This window comes from Polyodon spathula, chromosome 18, assembly GCF_017654505.1.
Source record: "Polyodon spathula isolate WHYD16114869_AA chromosome 18, ASM1765450v1, whole genome shotgun sequence".
NCBI lineage: Eukaryota > Metazoa > Chordata > Actinopteri > Acipenseriformes > Polyodontidae > Polyodon > Polyodon spathula.
In genome coordinates, this window is record NC_054551.1 from 1,418,663 (window position 1) to 1,437,700 (window position 19,038).

Sequence of the window (19,038 nt, forward strand, 5' to 3'; positions counted from 1 at the left end):
GTATGCCTGCTGGGAAACGTGCGTGCTGAAGATTGAGCAGCGGGGCTTCCGTAGTGATCTGGCGCTCTATAAAAGGCCTGCACGGAAGATGTACCGGTATCTGTGGCTGTGCTTTAGAAGTATCTCATTTTTCAATTTTCTCATTTTCTGTGTTGTTGTATTTTTTCTCAGATGGTACACAAATATAAGATTGTATTTGTAATTTACAATGAAGCACTACGTAATTTAAATTTGTTCACACTGGTCATGGAAATGGTTCTTACAAATACATTACACTACTTAAACGGATTACATAATATAAACGGATATATACTTAAACGCATATATATAAAATACACATTAAGGTCTGTTTAAAGTCACAATTTAATTATAAAAAAAAGTATGCAGATGTTGAATGTTTTATTAATGATAAATCCAACCACTGTGTTCTTATTACTGTTACCAGTTTCCTGCCTCTGGGATGCCTCCACACTGCTCTCTACAACTACATACTTGCAAAAAAGCACGGAGGGAGTTTCCTCCTGAGACTGGAAGACACAGACAAGAGCCGGCTTGTCCCGGGGGCTGCAGAGAGGATCGAGAACATGCTGGAATGGGCAGGAACTAGTGACCACATGTACACACTATCACCATGCATTCTTTACATCAAGGTGATTCAACTCAAGCATAACATGGACAGGGGTGGAAATAAGACTCCCATTGCATAGCAGTTTCACCCATTCCTGGTGATAACCCTAGTGTGTACAGGTAACAAGTTCAGGTGTGCTCTGTTAAACTCATAGTACAACCAGAAATGGATCAAACTGCCATGCAATGGGAGCTTTATTTCTGTAGCACTCGGAGACTGGTGTTGCTCAAAAAGTAGGCCCTGCAAAACAGACTGAGGAAAGAAACAGTCTAGACATATACTTTTTGTAATGGTTTCCTGTGACGGAAAGATGAGTTCTGGTGATAAATCTTCCTCCCAACCTGTGAGGGCGCTAAAGAACGGGAGGAGAAGCATCTGGAAGGGCTGGCCTGACAGTTCGTTTCCGGGTCAGGGAAGTGGGTCAGCCTGGATGGAAGCGCGACTCTGTTGTAAGACCGTATTGATTTGAGAGATAAACGAGAGGCAGCTGCAAGTAATAAGGCAGCTGCAACCGTTTATCTTGATATCATGCGGGATTACATATAGGGGCCAGGGTAACGCTGGTCTTTTCCTTCGTTTGGGTTAACGTTTGGAGAGAGAAGGAGCGAGAGAGGAGCTCTCGTTGTAAAGAGAATTACGTGTTGTGTTTTGTTGTGTTTGTTTGTAATTGTCTGCGTTTTGCACCACCAGACAGTTAACTCACCTATCCGGAGCTGTCGACCAGGGTCAGCACAATCCGGATCACCACTGCACGGAACCGTCACGAAATACAGTGTCTTCACCCACCACAAGCACGTCTGCACTCACCCAGGACTGGTGACCGTGTGTTCGTTTTGTTCGGGACTGTGTCTGTGTTATTGCTATCCCCGTGCTTTACACATTGTTGTGTATAGCCGGGGATTTATTATTTAACGGTCACCAGACCTGGATTATAAATAAAAGCACCTTGTCACTGGAAACTGTTGTCTGCCTGTCACTCCTGCATCGCATCACCGTTATACCTGTTCCCCTCCACTAGCCACTTTGCCACACGTGGTGTCAGAACACGGGACTATGGACCGCAACGCGCTGGCGGAGTTGCTGCAGGCACTGGAGACCAGACGGGATGCAGAGGAGAGACGGAGGGAGGAGCGCTATACGGCGCTCATTGAACGGGTAGGGCTGATCGTTGCTGCAGGAGCGACCCCTACCGGAACATCATTGATGTCGGCCCCGAAGGCACGGGCCATGAAAATGACGGCGGAGGATGATCCGGAGGCATTTTTGGTGGCGTTCGAGCGGCTGGCAACCGCGGCGGGATGGCCTCGGGAGTTCTGGGCAAGCCAGCTAGGACCTTGCCTGATCGGGGAAGCGCAGGCAGCTTACCAAGCCCTGAGCGACCAGTACGCCACTGACTATGACCTAGTCAAGCAGGCTATCCTCCGTCGTCTCAACATCACCGCGGAGACCCACCGGACGCGGTTCCGCGAGTACCGGAGAGCCCCGGAGACACGCCCCAGGGTGGTGGCACAGCGGTTGTGCGACCACATGGTCCATTGGCTGACCCCAGAGAAGAAGACCGCTCAACAAATGGGGGAAGCCATTGTGGTGGAACAATTCTGCCATGTGGTCGGCGCCGAAACTCAGGCGTGGGTACGGCGCCACAACCCTGACACCCTGGAGGAGGCGGTCAAATTGGCCGAAGATTTTGAGGACTCTCTGACGTCAGCCCGGGTCGGGATCCTGTCAGCCCCTGCCCTGCTCAGGAACCAACCTCTCCCTCCCTCTCCTCCAACACCACCACCATCACCCTCGTTCCCGGCACCCAGACCTCCCAGACCGCCGACCCCGTTGGGCCCCCTTGCCTCCCCCCCATGGAGACCGAGGATGGCCCCCAGCTGGGGTAGAGGTGTTGCCCCTGCCCCGTTGCCCTACCAGCAGCGGGACAGATATTTAACCTATGCCCCCTCTGTCCCTCCACTCTGTTTTAGGTGTAACCAGCCAGGACATAGGGCCAGGTCATGCCCCGCTGCTATGGAGTGTGACGTGGCTGCATGCAACTGGACACCTGGAACGGGTAAGCAGGGGGAAAACGGTTGGGAGGGGCCCTGTCTGATTGACGTGGTTTTAGGGAATGTGAAAACCCACGCGTTAGTGGACACAGGGTGTGAGCAGACCTTGATCAGGACAGCTCTCTTGGGCGGTATGTCGTGGCGGCCACAAGGTCAGGTGGCCATCTCCTGTATCCATGGAGACACGGCGGCATACCCCACCCTAAAAGTATATTTATCGGTAGGACCGATAAAACGTCACCTTGTAGTCGGGGTGGCGGAAAGGTTGCCGCACCCAGTTATTCTGGGCCGAGACTGGCCAAAATTCAAAGAATTGGTGCAAATAATGGCAGTCTCAGCCACACACGTAAACGTGGCAGAAAAAGGGAAAAAGGAACGGATTGGTGATGTGTTTCCTTTTCATCCTGAAATGTTTTCCCCTCTGTTCCGTCCTAGAAAAACAAATAAGGAGAGACGGACCGCGAAATGGGAGGGAGCGTCTTTGAGACAAGGCTGGGGTCTGGTGGGAGAGTGCTGTAATGGTAACAAACGCCAGTCGAAGGGAGTGGGAACGCAGTGTGACCGAGAGAGCGAGGTTACTGGGCCGACTAGGGCAGAGGTTATTCCAGCCCCTCTCAATATACCGGACCCGTGGTACTCAAGCGCGGACCTAGTGTGGGGCCAAAAGAACGACCCGTCACTGGTGCACGCTTGGGGGCAGGTCCGGTCCATTGAAGGTAAGGATGTTGATGGCGCTGGGCCGCTAGTATATCCACATTTCAGTATAAAGGGGCAATTACTATATAGGGTAAACCTAGCCGCGGGCACAGGACAGCCTGTAACACAATTATTGGTTCCCCCGTCTTGTCGGACCGAGGTCATGAGGCTGGCGCATGATATCCCTTTTGCGGGGCACCTCGGAGCCGAGAAGACGAGGGAGCGAATATTGGCTCGATTCTATTGGCTCGGTCTTCATACTGATGTGTCGAAATATGTAGCCACATGCCCAGACTGCCAGCGAGTAGCGCCAGGTCGAGTGCGCCCCGCCCCTTTGGTCCCACTGCCGATTATTTCCACTCCGTTCGAGCGCATTGCAATGGACATAATGGGCCCTTTGCTACCTTCTGACTCTGGGTATACGCATATATTAGTAGTGGTGGATTATGCAACGCGATACCCAGAGGCAGTTCCATTGAGGTCCACTAGTGCAGCTGCAATAGCCACCGAGTTAGCGCAGATTATGGCTAGAGTAGGGATCCCCAAGGAGATTTTGACTGATCACGGAACCAATTTTTTGTCCAATACGTTACAGCAGGTGTACAAAATATTAAAAATACGTCCCATCAGGACGTCCGTTTATCATCCACAATCGGACGGTTTGGTTGAACGTTTTAATCAGACCTTAAAGTCGATGCTGAGGCGATTTGTAACACAGGAGCAGAAACATTGGGCATCGCTTCTTCCCTACCTCCTTTTTGCGGTGAGAGAAGTGCCGCAGAGTTCAACGGGGTTCTCCCCCTTTGAGCTCCTGTACGGCCGGCAGCCTCGCGGCATTCTCGACCTGCTGAGGGAGGGGTGGGAGGAGCACAAAGGCTCGTCTAAAAATGTAGTGAAGTATGTGCTCCTACTACGAGATCGGCTGGATTTGGTCGGTCGTTTGGCCCAAGACAACCTCAGATCGGCTCAGCACTGACAACAGCAGCATTACAACAAAAATGCATGGATTTGAACCTTTCAACCAGGGGACAAGGTAATGCTGCTACTTCCCTCATCTGAATCGAAACTGTGTGCTAAATGGCAGGGGCCGTATGAGGTGATTCGGGCTATAGGGAAAGTAAATTATGAAATTAGACAGCCCGATCGCCGAAATGAACGTGAAATTTATCATGTCAATTTATTAAAGCCCTGGCAGGCAAGGGAGGTCTTATTTATAGCCCCAGGCAATATGGAGGATGATTTAGGTCCCTGTTCAGAGACCCCGAGCACAAGAGCGATTTCTATGGGGGAACAATTGGTTCCGGATCAGCAGAGCTGCGTAAGCTTATTGAGGAGTTCAGCGATGTTTTTTCTGACGTGCCCGGCAGAGCAAACTTAGTTGAATATGACATTATCTCTCCACCAGGTGTCACAGTGCGAGAGAGGCCGTACCGGATCCCGGAAAGTCGACGAAGTGGCGTTCGCAAAGAGGTATGGGATATGCTCGAGCTTGGGGTGATTGAGCCTTCCAGGAGCGAGTGGTGCAGTCCGATCGTCATAGTGGCTAAGAAAGACGGCACCAACCGCTTCTGTGTGGATTTCAGAAAGGTGAACGCTATTGCTAAGTTCGATGCATATCCCATGCCTCGGGTCGACGAACTTTTAGACAGACTGGGAAAAGCGAGGTTTATTTCCACTGTGGACCTGACGAAGGGATACTGGCAAATCCCTTTAACCCGCAGCTCCAGAGAGAAAACTGCATTTTCAACACCAGAAGGGCTGTTCCACTTTAAAACCATGCCGTTTGGGCTACATGGTGCGCCCGCTGCCTTTCAGAGACTGATGGACCAGGTTTTACGCCCACATCATGAATATGCAGCAGCGTATATTGATGACGTGGTGATATACAGCTCCACCTGGCGAGAGCATTTGGCTAGGGTTGCAGCCGTTCTTCAGTCTCTAAGGGCAGCCCGGCTGACAGCTAACTTGAGGAAATGTGCGTTTGCCAAAACAGAGACTCAATATTTGGGATTTTTAATGGGGAATGGAAGGGTGAGACCTGTAGTCACCAAAATCCAGGCTTTGGTTGATGCAGCGATCCCCAAAACCAAGACTCAGGTGAGGTCACTACTGGGCTTAGCCGGTTATTACCGCCGCTTCATCCCCGAGTACGCCACAGTGGTTAACCCGTTAGTCGACCTCACCAAAAAGAGTGCTCCAAATTTAATTAAATGGTCAGCTGAGTGTCAGGGAGCGTTTGATACTATTAAGCGTACACTTTGCCAGGCCCCCACTCTTATCACACCAGATTTCACCAAGAGATTCATCCTCCACACCGACGCATCGGATGTAGGTTTGGGTGCAGTCTTGTCCCAAAAAGTAGCTGGAGTAGAGCACCCGATATTATACCTCAGTAAAAAAATGTTACCTCGGGAACGCAACTACTCCGTAGTCGAAAAAGAGTGTTTGGCCATTAAATGGGCTACTCACTCTTTACGATACTACCTGCTGGGACACTCATTTGATCTGGTCACAGACCACGCCCCACTCAAGTGGTTAAGCACAATGAAGGACAGCAATGCCCGGATAACTCGGTGGTATCTGGCATTGCAGCCCTTCATGTACCACATGGTACACCGTGCGGGGAAAGACCACCAAAATGCGGATTATTTTTCCCGGGAGGGGGGAGTAATGGGGAAGGTAGATTTAGCCGAGTGTTCCTTCGGCTCCACTCTGAGCGGTGGGATATGTGACGGAAAGATGAGTTCTGGTGATAAATCTTCCTCCCAACCTGTGAGGGCGCTAAAGAACGGGAGGAGAAGTATCTGGAAGGGCTGGCCTGACAGTTCGTTTCCGGGTCAGGGAAGTGGGTCAGCCTGGAAAGAAGCGAGACTCTGTTGTAAGACCGTATTGATTTGAAAGGTAAACGAGAGGCAGCTGCAAGTAATAAGGCAGCTGCAACCGTTTATCTTGATATCATGCGGGATTACATATAGGGGCCAGGGTAACGCTGGTCTTTTCCTTCGTTTGGGTTAACGTTTGGAGAGAGAAGGAGCGAGAGAGGAGCTCTCGTTGTAAAGAGAATTACGTGTTGTGTTTTGTTGTGTTTGTTTGTAATTGTCTGCGTTTTGCACCACCAGACAGTTAACTCACCGGTCCGGAGCTGTCGACCAGGGTCAGCACAATCCGGATCACCACTGCACGGAACCGTCACGAAATACAGTGTCTTCACCCACCACAAGCACGTCTGCACTCACCCAGGACTGGTGACCGTGTGTTCGTTTTGTTCGGGACTGTGTCTGTATTATTGCTATCCCCGTGCTTTACACATTGTTGTGTATAGCCGGGGATTTATTATTTAACGGTCACCAGACCTGGATTATAAATAAAAGCACCTTGTCACTGGAAACTGTTGTCTGCCTGTCACTCCTGCATCGCATCACCGTTATACCTGTTCCCCTCCACTAGCCACTTTGCCACATTTCCCCACGTACCATTTAGCCAGCATGGTTAATGAGCCACGTCCTGCGTGGCACGGAGTGGCAAGTCTCAACCCCCAAGCACCAGCTTTCAGCTGGGAAGCCCCCCACATTCGCACACCTCCCCTTGTTCATGAGCAGGGAATGAAGCAATCTTTCCAAGCGGCAGGAACATATCATCATTGAACATTTCGCACTAGCAGGGTACCTGCCTGGAGTGCAGCTTGATATCATAACCAACTGTGTCTCAGGATTCACAGGCAAGGCCCCTGGTTTTTACTGTAAGGTATGAGGGCCATCCATGGGTTCTGTCCCTTCCAGCCCCCTCACCTCCAGGTTAGCACTTTAAAACATCGACAGGATGCGGCCACTTTATACGCAAGATTAAAACCATGCCCACACTGTTCAATGCACTGCTACCTCTAATTTTACTTGTAAAGCTTTTATTTTCTTGCAGAGGTGTCTGCAGTTTCAGTGCCACCGCGCATAAGTATTTGCGTTATGAACCAGGATGTGCTTACTTAATTTCTTAATGATTCCTTATAAATAGTATTAGCCATAGCCTGTAGATCAGGGTTTCCCCAATCCTGGTCCTGGGGGACCCCTGTGTCTGCTGGTTTTCATTCCAGCTGAGTTCTCAGTTACTTAATCAAACCCTTAATTGAACTATTCATTAGCTTAATTAGACCCTTTTAATTGTTTTCAGCTTTTAAACAGCTGGAGAGTTCAAGTTAATGATACAATTTTATAAGTAACTTCAAATTGGCAAATGTTTAGGAGCTGAGAACAATTAAAAAGGTCTAATTAAGCACATTATTAGTTCAATTAAGGGTTTGATTTAAGTAATTGAGAACTGAGTTGGAATGAAAACCGGCAGAAACAAGGGTCCCCAAGATCAGGATTGAGAAACTCTGCTCTAGAGTATCTGCAAGCTGCATTGATATTATTTTACCTCTAGATGGCGTAGGGATACACCTTTTTAGCAGGAACAGAGAAGCAGCGATGTGGCTGCTGCATGAGTTATAATTTGAATAGAACTACTCAGATTGGCAACAGGGAAATCCTCTAGGTTTTCCCCAAGATGGCACTAAAAGGTTGTTTAGGAACAATGAATTGTTTGATTTTGCACCCTCAGTGCCTCTTGCTTGTACAGAAAATCGACTTGGTCAGATGTGACCAAAATAACAACCCATTCTGCTCTCCTGGATATCGAGCAGCTTCCTGAGTTTAACAGGTGGGTCACTGAACAAACCGAGCAGCAGAGGTGTTGTGCTATAAGTGTGGCGATAGCGCATGTTTTAGCAGTCGTGTTTTGTTGAGTTGACGACACCTTGAACAGAGAGAATCGGTCAAATTACAAACATGTAGCCATGCAAGTGTTGCTTCTGTGGATGCACCTCCACTACAGACTTTGTTACTGCAAGATTAACACACATTGTGTGCTAACAGGCAGCTGGTTTTGTAAATTGCTAGTTAAGAACACGCCAGAGACACCGACAACAGCCAGCTTCACTGTCAGATTAGTTTGCCTATTAGCTGGTTCTCTTCAGAAATCATATCTATTGTTTTTTTTTTTTTTTTAATTTCACCTTGTTAATTTTAATCTCTTTTCTAGCATCAGACTTTTAGCCATGATCTAGATCTGTATATATAGTGTATATTGTCTTTTATTATTACTTTAAAATAAGGGACCACTAGCTGCTGTCAGTACAGTAGATATAAAGTGTCCTAAATGCTGTTCGTGAATTAATGCTTTTTCTGTATTAAATATAGGCTTGCACCATCAGAAACATGTGATGATATATATATGTATCACATACATACTGTGTGTGTGTGTGTGTGTATGTATGTATGTATGTATATATATATATATATATATATATATATAATATATATATATATATATATATATATATATATCACATACCGAGCATCAAAAGAAACTTATCACTATTATAACACATTTCTTTTCGGGAAAAAATAAGGTACATAAATGAAACAAAATGTTTTTGGTTTCTTTTTAATCACCTGATCATTCATCCTTGACCACGACACGCTTGAGTGACTGTGCCTGAAGCATGTGCACTTAATCACCTAATTCGTGAGACAGTTGATTGGACGCTGCATATGGAGTGATTTTTAGCTGTTGAGTTGCAAGTTTGAATTAAAGCAATAAAGAAAATCACAGAAAAAAACAATTTTCCAAGAGAGCAGCACCTTCTTTGCAATCGGCATGATGGAGGCTGGACTAGGGCAGCGTACTGTGGCTTGCCATCTTGGGTGCACACAGCCAGCAATTTCAAACCTGGCGAGACTGTACAACCAGACATCAATCCAGGCCACAAACTGGGAGACCAAGAGTCGCAACAGCTGCCCAAGATCGTCAGATCATTTTGCAGCATCTTTGTGGTGTTAATTGGTAATCAGCACAATAAAAGTCAGTGCACCTGCTCTAAAACACAGTTTGTCATTTTTCGATCGCATTTAGTGAATTTTATCTAAATCTAAGTGATAAGTTTCTTTTAATGCTCAAATATAAGTGATATGTTTCTTTTGATGCTCAGTATGTGTCTGTGTGTATATATGTATGTATACACACACACACACACACAGTGGTATGATAAGCTTTTAATTTACATACACTGTACTCTAAATTAATACATCAATAGCATGCTTGTTGTGGAATGATCAGTGTAGCCAAGGAGACTGGGTGGTGTTGACTACAGCGTTCAGTTTCTTTTTTGTGAGCTGGTGGTGGCTTTTCTCAGAATTTGCATTGCTTCGACACCTGAGGTCCTCTTTCTGTTTGTGTGTCTGTGTGTGAAGATAACTCGGGCATTATGCTGTCTTTTTTTCTAAGGATTAATTTGCTTGAGAGAATTAGCGATGCTAATCAGCGACAGGCTCTGGTTAAGGATCTGCAGGTTCTCATACAGCGAGAGTATGAGGAGCAGCGCACAGAGAAGATGTTCTGCAGACACAATATATCGAGCGCGGCCTTCCGCTGAGGAACGTACTTCTATTGATTTGCATATTCCTTCAATCGCCATCAAAATTATCCTCTTTCAGCTGAATGGAAAAAGCAGTCAAAATATCCATATCTATATCTGGGAACATTTAGCAAAGTGGATGATGTTCCAACAGAGGGCACTATGAACGATGTAAAACTGTAAAATTGTAATTCTGGGTAGTTTGTACTGTTATAAGGGATTTCTGATTTGTAGATTTACAGTAGTAGAGATAGAAATACATTTGGGAATGTAATAGGATACCTTGGAATGTAGAAGCTTCTTGCCAAATTCCTGATGGGAAAGTTGCCCTTGGGAGGTGCTGGCTGCTAATTTTATTTTTAGTGTACAGCAGGGAGTGTTTCTATTAAAAAAAAAAAAGAACAATTCCTGTACTCAGTATATCTGCCAGGGTAGGTACTGTATTAACAAGCAGCACAACTCTGAAACACAACTAAACATAGCTGCTCCCACTGAGACACTGCATCAGGAGGCATATGGTCCTACCTGCTGTGGACGCAACTTTCTGGCAAGTCAGTTTGTGTACTGAAAGAGTGTAAGCCTTTGTGTGTGTTTCAGTGGAGCGACAGAGGTGTGGGAGAGTAACATGGTTGTAAAGATGATTACAGCTGACGTTTCAATATTTGGCTTTTTATCTCTTCTATTTTATGTGCAATTGGAGTAATGTGTTTAAGTACAGGCATCTAAATAAAAGCCACTCTGGTTTTAATCCTTTGCATTAAGTAGTAATGGTCCATTATGATCATTTAGCAAGATACTTCACCAGGAGGAGCTTTTAGGTACTGGAGTAATTGTTTCATGGATTGTAATTCAATTTCCATTTTGAGACTCTCTAAGGGAGCCTAAAGTAAAAGTTGATGAAAATGCAAATAAGATCTGTTGTGAAAAAAAAAAAAAAAACACAACTGAAAGCTGAGCTCTTTGTAATGTAGAGAGCATCCTGAAGCAAAATGACACTTAACTACGGTTTGTTTTCTGTTTGCAGGGTCATAATCTGCCTTCAAGACCTGTACTCCTATCTGTGGGTTAGACCCTCAGTGCCACGAGGTCAGCTGCTGAAGGTTTCTCCCGAAGTAGACTAGCAAGTAGCAGCAAATTGGTTTTAGAGTAAGAGCTTATGAATTGTAGATCTCCGATTTTAGATTTGGGAACAGTTACAGGGGTACTGTAGTGTCCACATTTCTTCTTTTATAAACATAACATTGCACCCTTGTTTCATCCGACTGGCTCTGAGCGGACAACAGGTATATACGTAACATCTAGCGTTCAGGACTAAGCTAGCGAGAACCGAACCTGGGCGGACCAGCTTGTTGAAACCAACATTATCTCCCATACAGACAGCTATGTCTGCATTTTATCTTCAAGGAATTAATACAAGTAAAAGAAAATATTTTTAGAGGTGCATTCAAAGGATAGCAGTGAACTTGACGTCTGTTTTCTGGCACATGCTGTTGTCTGTTTTGAACTTTGCTATGCTTTGGGACCCTGGGACCAGTACTTTGTTTTTGTTTTTTTATACTTTATTTATATTGCAAACAGTCAAATCAGCAAAAGCAATGTACCCCACCCCTCTTGATACACAAGCAGAGCTCTGGGGGTCCCCAGTCGGCACTGGGAGCTTTTCGGAGGACCTGTAACAGGAAACACTGTCGGCTTCATCATGAAAGTCAGCATTCTGTATGTCGTGTAAATATTTGAAGGATATCTGAAGGACATTTTTCCAGACTCATATATATATATATATATATATATATATATATATTAAATAATATTATATAGATCTATTATTTATATATATATATATATATATATATATATATATATATATATATATATATATATATATATATATATATATATATATATATATATATATATATATATATATATATATATATATATATATATATATATAGATATCTATCTATCTATCTATCTATATCTATTATGGGTGTTGATGGTCTCAGTTGTACACTTATAATAAAGTTAGTAAAATGACAGCATGATGGGATGGATGGAAGTGTGTTATTTAGAGTATACTGGATTCTCAGAGGTAAATGGATACTGTACAGTGGTGCTGTTCTGATCAGTGGCTTACATACTCTTGCCTGAATTTAAACTTTGCATGGGCATTTGTTTTACCATGTACTGTGAATGTAGCTCGCTGTTGCTGAAGGTACTGATGCCTGATTGGCTAAGCTGTTGAAATGATTTATCTTAAGAACCACTTGTCTGGTTTTCATAAAACTATTTACTATCTCTCTTTGCATGGGAATATATGTGTGTTTATATCTCTGACTGTGACCAACATGGCCTTATTTTGGGTTTGTGCCTCTATAAAAAAACGTGACCCAGAAACTGAAATTTGATTTTTTTAGAGCTTTATTTGTGCACTTTTATTTTAAACAACAAAAATAATAATAACAACAAAACAAAACAAACACAACTAAATCAACACCTAGCTCTTCAGAGCGCTTACTACACATTTAAGCAGGTTCCCTGAATAACGTGCAGGACAGCGAAGCCGTTTACTGGCATGAAATACCAAAACACACAGTATCTTTTTACACAGAATATGACACACAGTCGGTCTGTGCACACAGCAGCCGCCCAGAATGAACTCACTCTGGGGTTTATATGCACCAGAGAAACAGGTTTAGGGTGCTGGCTCTAGTTTAATAACAATGAGGCCAACTGCCAAAACAATAAAACAATTAACACTAATTAAACTATTTAGGCTGGCAGGGAGGCTTTTAACCCTTTCCCTGCCACAGAATACACATGTTTACAGTTGCAGGGCCACTGTCCTGCCACTATATATATATATATATATATATATATAGATAGAGAGAGAGAGAGAGAGAGAGAGAGAGAGAAAAATTTTCTGTTTACATGAAAGGGTTTGCTTAACCCGTCTGTGTCTTAGTTTGACATATTTGATCCCTTTTTAAGAAAATATGCAAACCCTTCACCTGCAATGTTAATATTGAATATAAAATCTCAAGTCAATACACATTTCAATAAATAATATCTATGGTACCATTGGAACTGTAACAGTACCCTTTTTAGCCAAGTACTGTTCGCGTTTTTAAAATAAAACATGATATATCACTGTGTAATAGACACTGCTGGTGTTTTTTCGAGGATGTAGTTTACACTGAAATAGAATTCGGAAGTAGCTAATTGTTAATTTGTGCAAATGGTGGCATTTTATATTACAGCCGGATTTACACTGTTGCGCATTGGGAAACACATTATTAGCTAATACAGTGTACGTTTTTTTTTTTTTTTTTTTTTTGTGAGTTAATTTATTTTGTATTTAATACACAATGTAAATAAAGTTAACATGTGGCATCGTGCACGGTTAGTTTAGGGTTAATGCGTTATGGAATGTTTAACAAGCCATTGGAAAAGCAAGTTAAGTATCGTTATGGGCAACTAAAGGATATGACATGCGTAGAAAAGGTACAAACTTTTAATGTGTAAACGTAGATATAAATATATTAAAAACAGGAAGTGGACGTATGATGTTGAACTGTTCGGCGCAGTCTTCTGCAGACTCCAAGACACACATCTTTTCAACGCATTCATGTTTTCCCACTAAACCTCAATCTAGAATAATAAGCTTGTATTTTATTGTTTAGTTAAAATGCAACGTGTGCTACAGGTATAGGATTTTACGGTACTCCGTAAAAGACACTCTGAATGCACTGTGCTGTATACTCCCGGCTAATCGACTCTGTTACGTTGCTACTGACGGGAACTCAGCCGCTAGCTGCAGTGGGGTGCTGTGCGTTCGCTGTAATGTGATGCGGTGTGTTTTATCCGCTTCCCAGTCCTGTGACTCTTGATCCAGGGGAATACACTAACAATCATGTGATTTCAGACAGAGCCACAAACCCCAGTAACAAAGAGGAGAAGTGGGAATTCATCAAGGGATTCTGTGAGCAGGTCAACAAAAGAACTAGAAGGGTATATTACCAAAGGCAGCCCGACTTGCTGTGGTATACAGAACAGCCAGGGCATGCATGCTGTAAACATGAGGTTTGCACAGGGCTGTTAATGCATTCTAATTCTGACTGTCATTTCTACAGCAGGTGCTACAAAACCGCAATTTTAACTTGCATATTTGTGCACTAAAAGAAATGTAGGTTTTTATTTTCTGTGCATCAGTTTTCTGTTTGTGTTTTGGACATTTATTGGACTGGCATGTTTAATGTTCCTGTATTGCATGTGTGTGTGTGTATTAGGTGTTAATATAATTTAAAAGAACATGTTCTCACTTTTCTAAGCCCACAGATTGCTACTCGCCTCCTGGCTCATAAAATCCAATCCCCCCAGGAGAAGAAATAACTGCACGCACTCACAGTAAGTGCTATATTTCCAAATGAAATGATTTTGGAATATGTGCTGCTCCATGATAACTGTGATGTTAGGAACAAAGTCACAAAAAACCCTTGAGTTCCTTCGAAAAGGAAAACATCAGCAGCTCTCAGGAACACGTCTCCCAGGCTATCTTGTAGCATCTGTTCTCGTTTCCTCCGGCCTCTTCAAAGCATCCATCCAGCCTGACAGTGCAGAGCCTGGGCTGGGTTTACTTGCAGTAATAACACTCCACTGCAGATCTGCATGCCTGCTGGTTTTTCAGTCCACACCAGAAATCAGTTCCGTTCAGACCTGAGCAGATACAGTGCTGCACATTAGTGCTTTGTGTCAAGTGTTCATACGAGAGGCTGGTGAGCAGCAGATGTGCGTTATCTCTTACACATGTGTGTTCATGTCAATGTCAAAGGCATATACAGATATACACTATACTAGGGTTTATTTTTTAATTTTTTTTTCTAGTTTTTTAGACCTGCATGAAAAGGTTTCACAGTGAAGCTGGAAAGTTCAGATTTCTGAATGAATTGATCAGTCTTGTGCCAAAGGTACGGTAATCAGTGTATTATTATTAATAATAATAATTCTAGGAGCACTTGTGGGGTGAATGCCTCCTCTAGTTTGTAGAATTGCTCATGTTTTGATGTTATTTCTATGCACTAGTAGTAATTATAATAATATCAATAATAACATTTAGATCAGCACAATTTCAATATTCTGTTGTTGGCAAAAATTCACTTTTCAGGTCTGAGGTCTGCCGAAACCAGCTGAACTCAATTAACATGGGTGTCGCAGTGTGGAATTGAATTCGGGTCCCACAGGTGAAAGGAGAGGATTTTTAAAAATGTGTTTAACATGAGTGAAGCCATCTGATCACTGCGTTTGATTATCAAAGTATCTGGGAACATGGAGTACCGAGAGAGTGAAATCAAGGCTTGAACAGGCCCATCAGATCCTGAAGAAGCAAGGTCGGTACACTTTATAAGGTGCAATTCCAACCCTAGGCAACCGCTTAGCTCAATCTAACTGCCAAATGAAAACCCCTCTTTTTCTTAGGTATTATCAAAAAAGACCCCAAGTTACCAGAGAACACTCTGTGGCCACCACCTTGTCCAAGAACAGGAAGCTCAGTGTTTGATGAGGAAGATAAATCCAAGGTAGTTTTATAATGACATCTTAGAGGTGGTCAAATGGTGCTCCCTATTACTGCATTAATACCACCAATTGTACATATTACTGTTTGTGTACAATTCTGTGAAAAATATCATCTTAGTAATTCCAGTCAAGTTATCTGTTTATTCCAGGAGTTATTATTAAAAGATATTCAATCTCAAATGGAAACATACCATATCATGTAGATGTTATAAACAACCAAAAACATCTATAACCCTGTGTCACAGAGACGGCCGAAGTGGGCGGCGTCAGACCCAGGAAAAGGAATGAACACAAAGACAGATGATGTGAAATGATGATGACGCTAGGAGGCAAAGTGCTGTTTCGTTACACTATGGTGCTGTGCTTGTGGACGGTTTGGTTGATACAACTGGGAAACAATGTTGAATCTGTAATGTATTTGAATTCACCGCTATGTAAATATTACACAGGGCATGCTAATGCTAATTATAAATAACCCTATACAGCATGGGCACACACAAGATCTGCCAGTCTGCCATGTTGCATGGAGGGTTCCTTCTAAAATGGTGATTAGTTGCAACCTAATTGCAGATTTCTTGGATGAACAAAACTAAGGCTTTAAATCTATGTTTAATTCTGTGTCTATGCAACCATTTCCCATTTGAACTGTCATACACATTTTCATTGAAAAAAACAAACTTGATTTATATATTTATAATTTTTATAATTTACTTTTGTTTTTATTTCAACTGTTACACCGATTTTCACAAATGATTTGCGATAAAATGTTAAGTAAAATACTGTTTTAAGATTTTGATTTGTAAAATTTTACACTTTACGGTCTTAAAAGTGGCTCAGTTCATTTCAAAGTGATATTGGCAGTGTAAAAATTGCAATGTTTGTTTAAAAATCTTTCTAACATTTAATCATTTTCCAGAACCAAGACAAGATGGAGAAGGTGTCTAAACGAATAAACACCATTGAAGAGGTTCAGAACAACACGAAGCTCCTGAATGAGATGCCGACTAATTACAGGAGGGGGGACATCATGAAGGTGAGGCCTGGAGAAACTCTCGGCACAGAGGCCAGCATTGTTAGGGGGGGTCAGACTCAGTCAGAGTAACGATTAGGGTTAGTGCAAGTATTAGGGTTATAGCACATATCAAGGTTTTTAAATCAATGAATTCCTTACCTCTTATTAGATATTAGAACTTGGCATATATTTACTACCCCACCCTCCCAGCGCTGTGAAATTATAAAGTACGAAATCCATTAGTCCAGTTTCACTCCAGTGGTCTGACTGCATTCATATCATGTGACTTACCACACTGCAGGGGATTAGATAACAGGAATAAAAAGTTTCTTTTTACCTACAGCATTATATTTCATTAGTATGTATATCCTGAATTAGAGTAAGAGGTAAGAAAATGGGTTTTAAAGTCTTGTTTAGCACTCCTCTTAATTGCTGACATTTAATGGACCGGTAATTGTCATTGACAACTGAGAAAAGGCAGCTGCTGATGTGCTTTTCAATATTAATGGAGCTATTACCAGTCAAGTCTAGATAGCGCATCCCCATCACAATGATGCTTTTATACCTATTATAACCGATAGATACTTGGATCGCTTTTGCTGTGTAATTAAAGATAAACACTATGAAGTTAGAGCTTTTGCTGTGTTTAATAACATCATTCCACAAGTTATTTCACACTGATAATAAGTGTGTATGAACTTCAGGATTGTACTGTGAAGGGATTCACCTGGTTTTGCATTCGCTGCAGGGCCTGTATGACAGGTGTGAGAAGCTGAGACCGACCCTTTTCCGACTGGCCGGTGACACCGTTGATAACGACGAAGCATTAGGTGCGGAATCCTCTCGGGTTTAACTGGAGGGTAGTTCAAAAGGAGCTTGAAAAGTTCAGGGATGCAGCAGGGTTCCAGCGGGGCGAGATGGCTGGTGGGTGTTTCTTGAAAAGTTCAGGGATGCAGCAGGGTTCCAGCGGGGCGAGATGGCTGGTGGGTATTTTGTGTGATAATTCTCTTGAAACCCTATTAGCCTGCTTAGTACTTATTCCTGCTTGGGATTGTGGGCATAGCATAGCAGCACTCTAGACTAGAGGCAGGGGAGTCCCAGTTTTGGTGTGCTGGTGCAATTAAGCATAAAATTGCAAAGTTCCCTATTTGCAGCTACTAGTCTGTAGCGTTTAACTCAGGAGAAAAACACAGCCCTGTTGAAAGCACCATGCTCCACTTAAACAGGTGAGAGATACGAGTCAGAGATAGCAACTGCCTAGTCTCCTTTCTGTACAGATTTAATTACAGTTATTTGTCTTGCAAGGCAAATATGAGGTGAGAAGTTGAAAGCCACTCTGTTTAGGATTTAGCTGTACTATATAATATCTATTACTTTAAAAACCAAACAGTACAACCATTTGGGACTCTCCGGCTTGCAGTGTGAACCTTGCTTCAGGACAGAGCAATCTTGAATGATGGGCTGGGCTGACTCACACTGGGACTAAGGGGTTACTGGCAAGGACAAGGTGTGGCAGGGCACCGTTGCGGTCAAGGCTAGCGGCCGGAATATCAGAGGCTGGAGACAGGAGATTGCAGTTTGAAGAACAAAGCGCCTGGTTCCTCTTTTATGTCTTTCCCACTGATTTCAGAAATGTATAACTTGGCGTTAGATCAGGTAGGAGGTATTATTTTTTCAACGGATTTCTTCATTTTCCTATTCTAGACTTGCACACTGATCTGCCTGGTTTTGTTTTCATCTGTTCTGTTCAGCCTGTGAGCCAGGGTGGGTTCAGCGGTAGTAAGAGTCGTGAAGGGCTGAGAGCTGCAGTGAGTAAGAGCAGCAGCAGCAGCAGCCAGGGCAGTGTGCAGGACCACCTGGAGCAGCGTCGAAGAGATTCCTTGCGACGGCTTCTGACACCTCAGGCTCAGCTAAACAAGCCTGGGTACACACAGAGCACGGACACAGCAGGGGGCTCTTTGTTTGTACAGAAGTGAAGATATTAGGAGGGGGAGGAGGGGGTTGACAACAACTTGGCCATAACCACTCGAGCAGTGCAATTTTTTTCGATCCACCAAACTAAATGCATTAAGTATATAAGTAGCACTCCCTGTATAATTCACACGTGGGCATCTAGAACTATTGCTGAGCTATGTAAAGAACGTGGCAAAGGGGTTTCATTAAAAAGCAACGTTGATTTCTGTCGGGATTCTCTTAACATTTGTGTTCCGCTCACCTGTCCAGGCCTGTCCTACAGACCAAGTCAGCCCTAGGTCACCTCCAATCACATCCAATCACAAGCTTGGCACGGCACACTAAACCTGTCAGCCCCGCCCAGGGGGAGCCCATGGACAGTTCTCTGTCTGATGTTTTTGTTTCACTGGACTCCATTCAGCCAGGTAAGCCATATTTTATTATCCAGTGTAGAAACAGTTTGCAGCAGTAAAGAATCTTGGCACACATTACTGTGCCGTCCACTACTTTTTGGAGCAGTTACATGATTTATAATGTAATGAATCATTCATTGAGGGTAGAAAGTTTAATTACCTTTTTAATATAAAGAACAAGCGTATGTAATTTGATTGCCATGCTTGGACTTCGAATTTTGAAAAGGGGCCCTCGATTATTATTTAGTAGTTGTAGTAGTATG

At 43.5% G+C, this 19,038-nt stretch overlaps 1 long non-coding RNA gene across 5 annotated transcripts in view; it reads left to right on the forward strand.

Moving 5' to 3' along the window:
* Nucleotides 1-19,038, forward strand: part of LOC121330807 — a 33,554-nt gene that overhangs the window by 13,968 nt on the left and 548 nt on the right. The window contains exons 1-9 of one of the 5 annotated variants that reach the window (XR_005951898.1): nucleotides 33-119; nucleotides 446-650; nucleotides 14,155-14,230; nucleotides 14,708-14,790; nucleotides 14,988-15,210; nucleotides 15,299-15,399; nucleotides 15,643-16,430; nucleotides 17,158-18,333; nucleotides 18,633-18,787. This is a non-coding gene — a long non-coding RNA (uncharacterized LOC121330807). Of the gene's footprint in view, nucleotides 1-32; nucleotides 120-445; nucleotides 651-12,890; nucleotides 13,907-14,154; nucleotides 14,231-14,707; nucleotides 14,791-14,987; nucleotides 15,211-15,298; nucleotides 15,400-15,642; nucleotides 16,431-17,157; nucleotides 18,788-19,038 lie in introns of those variants that run through there. The other 4 variants (XR_005951894.1, XR_005951895.1, XR_005951896.1 and 1 more) reach the window with 4 other exon arrangements.